The following is a 6,888-nucleotide window of genomic DNA, read 5'->3' as shown; positions in this document are numbered from 1 at the left end:
TGCGTACGATAACGTCATGGCTGAGATGGAATCATTAAAAGCCAAAAGGAAGGGGGCATGTTCTTTATCCCACGAAGATGCCAACTTGGAATCCGTTAACGAGCTTCAAAGCCCGCCAAGGATTCGAACAAGAGGACGTCCAAAAAATAGGCTAGGTTCAAAGTTGGACAAACAGATTGCAAATGCCACAAAAAAGAAGAAAACGAAAGTTTTAAGCGAGGTAAAAGTAATGTTCTTTAAATTTGTGGTGATTGAGTTTATTTTTCTCGTTAATAGTTTAGCTAATATGTGAGTTTGTTATATTCAGATAAACTTGTTTGATGCTGCATCAGTGGTGCATTCAAATTCCAGCCAATATCAAGGACATGTTATGAATTATCAGTTCAGGGTACCAGCAGCAGGGGATAACTCTTTGGGTGTATAGTTACAGAATATGGGTGTAAAAACACTGTTCTTTTGGGTGTATTTTTGTGAATTTTCTTGTGATTCACATTTTACATATAGATACATATATTTAGGGTTTAGGTTTTTAGGGTTTACAGGTTAGGGGTAAGGGTTTAGGTTTTAAGTGTTTAGGGTTCAGGGTTTTAGGCTCAAAGCATCAGGGGGTAGATCTCAGGGTGTATATTCAACTTTCTTTGGATGTAAAAAATCGCAGGTTATGGGTGTATATTTGATTTGATATTTTTCTTCATATTATAGTACCTGTAATTCATACATTTTAAATACAGCACAGACAATTTAACAGCACAGATAGTTTGGGTGTATATTTAAGCAATCTTGGGTGTATATTAAACTTCTGTTCGGTGTAAAAGTTTATAATTTGTGTTTAGATTTGCCTTGATGTTTTCCTTCATATTTTACCACCTGTAATACAGAGCTTTTGAATACAGCACAGACAGTTTAACAGCACAGACAGTTTAACTATGGAAAAAAATTTCATTGAATAGAAGTTGTTTATAAATGGCAAATTTTTACAGCATTTGTTCAATTTACAAACTAGCTAGCAGTTAGATTACTCAGTTTCCATATCAGTAGAATTTATCTGACAAAATGGACTCAATAATACTGAGGATGGCTTGGACAGTCTTATTGCATTACTCGCTCTAATTGTTTGATCTCTCTCTTTATTCATTTCACTGAATAGTATCCGCGAAGCATATTCTACTCTATAGTGGTCCACCTCGTCCTACAATTAAAAAGTATATTTTGTTTAAACAACAATATTAATTCAGTAAAGTAATACAGAGTTATATAGTTTTAAAGACAGTTACCTGTGGCCAATTATCCCATTCATATTTCGCCCTTTTAATGTTTTCGGGCTCAATTAACTCAAGCCACTTCATAACGTAAATAGCACAGTCATAGCTGAAAACGAAGAAAATAAATTACAAATCTCATTTAGGAAAGTTTAATGTTCAGAGTCACAAATTTATACCTTGATTTTTGGCCTGAGATATTAACGTATATTGCTTTAATTTCCAACTCATTCTCCTTTTTCTTCAGAGGTGCCCCGCCGGCATATGCTCTAATTCTTGAAATTACATATCCCTTAAAAAACAAAACAAATGAGTAATACACCCGAATGAAATACACCCAAAGGAGAACATACTTACACCCAAAGCAAAACATACATATACCTTATATTGAATTGAAATACACCTATCTATTAAAATAAAGAACACAGAGCCAAGTTACAGTGAATTTATTAAGCTGCTTTCTCTCATTGCTTGGAGCTTTCTTGTGTAGTGGGTCAAGTATATAAAATCTCCGCTTTGTTGTATCAATCACCTATAACCACCAATGGCCTGAGTAGCAAACAGGCACAAAAATCTGAAGGATTGCCACATTTCAATAGTGTGTTATTTTATTTGGCATATAAGTAAAGAACGGTACTAACAAATTTTACAAATAAAAACTTACATATCGATGCGAAGTTAATTTTTTTTGCATCTATGAAGGGAATAAACATTGGGTAGTCTTCCACCCTGAATTCTTTATTGGTTTTAGGTGATATGAATTCCCCGTTTGGGTGCTTCGAAATGGCCATGTTCTGCAACAATTGTGAAGCAACAAATGAAATACTGAAAATACATCCAAGTGAATACTTTAAATAAACCCAAATGACTACACAACTTATACCCAATTGAACGCAAAAAATACACCCAAATGAATACAAAAACAGACCCAGTTGGTCAGAGAATATATACCCTAAGGAATACAGAAAATACACCCAAAAATCGTAGAAGTAACACTTACCACAATATCAGGGGGGAGACAGTATACTTGTTCTCGAAACCTTTTATCATTTTTCTGGTTGAGGATGAGACACATGGCAGATACAATCTAGAAATATATGCCGAAATCAATTTACATTAATAAACAATGCAGTTAACTTTGGTGTAAAAATATTAATGTTATTCTAATATTACCTCAGCTTCTATATAGCTTCCTGCCTCGAGCGATGCAAGGTGCATTCTAGACAATATGTATTTATCTTGGGCAATTAGAGTGCACACATTGTCAAACTCGTTAGTTTTGCCATCTGCGTATGTCTTCACTCGCGTCGCCCAGATGTAGCACTTCTCTTTCATATCACCCGTATTCTGATTTATTCCGGCAGGAGTTTCAAACTTTCCAGAACTTTCTCCGCCAGTCTCCTTTTGAATTTGTGGACTTTTACTTTCTTCTTTCGCTGCACTGCTTGCTATTTTTTGTACCAAATTCTCTAATTGTTCTAGCAAATTTGCAGTTTCTGGAGTTTTTGCCCTGTCTGCCTCCTGCGTTGATGCTCCCTCCTGCGTTGCTGCTTCTTCTTGGCTTGAATCAGTCAAGCCAAGGCTGAATGATGGCATTGGATCTGTTTTAGGAACATATGATGTTGTCCGTGCCATCATCATCAGCGCAGCAGCGTCTTCTGCGGCTGGATAACTGCGTGATCATGTATAATGTATTATAAGAGTAATAATATACGGATGATAAGCAAAGATTGATTTTACTCTGATGAACTTACATTTTAGATGGAGCTGGGGGAGGGGGGAGGNNNGTTGGTTCAAAATCTGTCTCAGGTGTTTCTTCAAATTCCGGCACAGTGGTTGTTTGGGACACTGGCACAAAAACTTGAATCGGAACTCTAAACAAGAAGAAAAATGAAAGGTTAACAACGCCTTTGAAAATAATAAGGTTATAAGGTTGAAATATTCTTGAAAAACTCACATTGCAAGCCCTTCCGACGGTGTCTCTTCCCTCACAACCATTATATTCGAATCAGCCGGCTCACTGGCTGACTCTTGAACCAGACTCAACCTAAAATACACCCAAAAAAATTCAAAAAATACACCCGAACAATTCAAAAGAAAGACAGGCTTTGTTTTTTGAGAACTTACATACTTGCAGTTTTTGCTTTTTTTTCCTACCTTTTTTTTCTCGAATAAAATAATAAAGGGATTTTTTTTTCTAAAAAAATGTATACATAATTAGAAGTAGAAGGTAATAAAAGAACAAAAGTAACGGTTATTTGAAAGAGAAATTACATGCTCTCTGCCGGCCTGTTTACACTACTTTGTTCTGTGTGTCCTTGAGAGGAAGGATCATCACTTCCCAAGTTCACGTCCGGTATTCTAAACAGATTTCATGTTATTCAGACAAAATATGATACAGGTAAATCATGATAACAAGATTTTATTAAATAATGCTTCTTACGTTTCAGAGGAGACATAGCGACCTTCTGTCGATCGCAGGTCAGCTTCCTTCTCCCTGCGAAACAAGAAACAATTATTAGCAAAGAAAACACACTAAAATCTGAAATATACACCCCAACAAGACATACCCCTCTGCAGCAGATTTTTCATTATTTTTCCTTAACAATTCATCTAGATCTTCACTTCCTATTTCATATCTGTCACTACATTCATAAAAGAAGATGTTAACAAAAATAATTATGATGATAGACGGTAATATAGCTTACGAAGTACTGTACCTATCATAGGATTGATCTTCTTCAGGAGATGAATGCTCAACAACAGCCTTTTGCTTTTTGGATTGTGTTCTGGGTGGAAAAAATAAGTATGAATCAGAAATAAAAAATTAATTTTATCACATAATATTATCCAAAGAAGTGCTCACTTTTTTGGTGTTCTTTGTGTCTTTTTCTTTTTTTTTTTTTTGCTTCTTCACCGGTGATGATTCTTCGCTTCTATAAGTTAATAAGAGACACTTCAGTTAATACATGAGATCTTGATAATTAAGCCAAAAGAAAGGAGTAATAATTTCAGAACATTACTCAAAAGTTGATTCAGATTCTGAATCAGAATCCTCTTGACTCTTCTTTTTTTTTTTGGAGTCCATTCTGGAAGGCAAACAATCATTATTTAGAACATACTAAAGATATAAAATACACCCAAATGAATGCACAAGATACAACCAACTGAATGGACAATATACACCCAACACAACAAACGAAATACACCCAACTTAATAAACAACATACACCCAACTTCATAAACAAAATACACCCAAATGGTTCCACAAAATACACCCAACTCGATAAAGAAAATACACCCAAGTATGGTACTTACTTTTTTCCTTTTTGCTGGGTTGTTTTCTTGGTGAATCCTCTGAGTCTTCTTGAGTCTCAGACTCAGAGGTAGAACTGCCACTATCAGTTGTTTCTTTCTCCGAAGACGATGTTGAACTTGCCTTCCTTTTTTTTGTTTTTTTTATTTCTTATTTTTTTTTCTTTTTTCTCTATTTTTTTCATTTTCTCTCTTGTTTGCGCCATCTTTACAATCTCCTGAAACATTAGATATTTTAGTTAGCAGCATTCAGGTAAATAAAATACACCCAACATATTATGTTCACTTACCATATTTTCCTCTCTTTCCGCCATCATTCTTTCGTCCAACTGCTCCTTACTCCAGTTGGCAATCCAGGGTTTTGGCGGTCTTTCAGCCCTCTTCTTGCCTTTATTTTTAGAAAGATGAAAGTAAATTATCATCAGGGCAAAGAGGCAGCTATCAATTGCCTTTTTCTTTTTCTCCTTGTAGTCGGTTATGCCCTTGACGATAAAACTCAAAACATGCCCTCCCCAGTTTCGCTCTGTTATGGTGTCCATCTCAAAAATTGGGGCCAGGTGCACAGGCGAGATTTTGTTTATTGTCGTTCGTAAAAGGAACGCCATCTGTATATAGAGGATGAAAATCCTCTTGAACATTAGGCGATCCTCTTCGTTACCAACGCCAATATCCATCATCTCATCTGTAAGACTTTTGAGGGTCTTACCCTGGAATCTTCTAAAAATTTCTTTGTCATCCTCAGAAAGTTTCTTATAATCGACTTTCTGAGAAAATAGATCTCCTATAAAAAGGAAAACAACATAGTATGAAAATCAGTTCAAATACACCCAAGCATCAACTAAAATACACCCAAGCATCAGTTAATATACAGTTATAATTTTTAGCGAGTTACCTGTTGCGTTGATGCCAAGCGCATCACCTATTTTTTTGGTGTTATTTTAAAAGAACCGTATCCGGTTTCAGTCTTTTCTCCCCTAATTTGAAGTTGTTAGCCAGCTCCCTTAACACTTGGTGATGCACCCTTAGTGGTGGGATGTGCATCAAGCCACCGAATCCCAAATCCCTCACAATTATTTTCTTCTCCTCACTCATGTTTCTGAATTTATCACTTAACAAATGTGTTGCACACTTAAGGTCTTTGGTTTGCTGTAAACAAGAATAAAATTATATAAAACTGATTTCTATTATATAAAACTGATTTCATCTAAGACATATATTTGTTCTTACATTTTTTCCAGCTTGGTTTCTCGCTGCCATTTTTTCTGAAATGAAAAATACACACATAGATATCAGTAAGATACACCCATAGATATGATTCAGATACACCCATATATATCAGTCAGATATCACTCAAACATGCATCAATATACAAGGTCAAGCAATATACATCCATGGACAAGCAAATATAAGAACAGTTGCAACTGCTGACTATTACAGTATATCAGTTCAGAAATATACACCCAACAATTTGTGCCATATACACCCAACAAATTACCTCATATACACCCACCAAACTACGTAATATACCCCCAAAAATCAGTTACCAGAAGAACTAGAACAACAAGAACCGAATAGCTTTGAGAAGTGGAAGAAGTGGAAGAGTCTGCCATTAACGGGCGGTTTACGCGAAGCGTAACCGTTTGAGTGGAGCGCGTGAATGTTACGCTCCATTCAATATAATTCAGTGCACGTGTGGAATGTTTGTGGGTTGGGGGCTTGTATCACTTGTAAGGCCTTATTGCTTGTATGTGTAGTAGGCCCGTTAATTTTTTTTATTTACCAATTAAGTTAGTGTTAGAAGATCATATGCCATTAAGTGCTACAAGAGAGGAAGAAGGTAGGTATGTAAGCAAAAACGATGCAAAAGAAAGAATATCCGTTGAACAACAGCTTTTGTGGTAGTTTGATATTCGAATAAAGATAATATACAATGTAGCTAAATGTATCAACATGATCTGAAACACCGAAATAAACTTGATACAACGTCCAACTTCCAACTTCCAAATTGAACACATTTGGCCACANAGAACTAAAGAGAATGATAAATAAATATATTAATGCACTTCGTTTGATTTTATGTTTTTAGAATTGATATTTATTCTCTAAATTATCGACTTTGTTCTTATATTACTGTTATATAGGATATTTCCGTTAATTATTTAACTTTGACCTGTGAGACTATATTAAAGCTAAATTAAATTTTTTTAAATTCAAATAGGATATTTTAAATCTTAAAAACCAAAACAGAATTACACTCAAATGGAGAGGACCAATTTAATACTTTATCTTTTAAAATAAAAAGTTTTTTGTTATT

At 35.1% G+C, this 6,888-nt stretch overlaps 2 long non-coding RNA genes across 2 annotated transcripts; both read right to left on the bottom strand.

The window, feature by feature from the left end:
- On the bottom strand, positions 1,952-2,416 carry LOC110266119. Its single transcript, XR_002353085.1, has 2 exons — positions 2,260-2,416; positions 1,952-2,053 (listed from the first exon to the last, which is right to left on the bottom strand). It is a non-coding gene; the product is annotated as an uncharacterized LOC110266119 (long non-coding RNA).
- Positions 3,047-3,744, bottom strand: LOC110266118. The gene is made up of 4 exons (XR_002353084.1): positions 3,703-3,744; positions 3,534-3,620; positions 3,217-3,306; positions 3,047-3,133 (listed from the first exon to the last, which is right to left on the bottom strand). It is a non-coding gene; the product is annotated as an uncharacterized LOC110266118 (long non-coding RNA).

This window comes from Arachis ipaensis, chromosome B08, assembly GCF_000816755.2.
Source record: "Arachis ipaensis cultivar K30076 chromosome B08, Araip1.1, whole genome shotgun sequence".
Lineage (NCBI taxonomy): Eukaryota > Viridiplantae > Streptophyta > Magnoliopsida > Fabales > Fabaceae > Arachis > Arachis ipaensis.
Note: the sequence above shows the minus strand (reverse complement) of the source record. Positions and strands in the feature narration are given on the sequence as shown.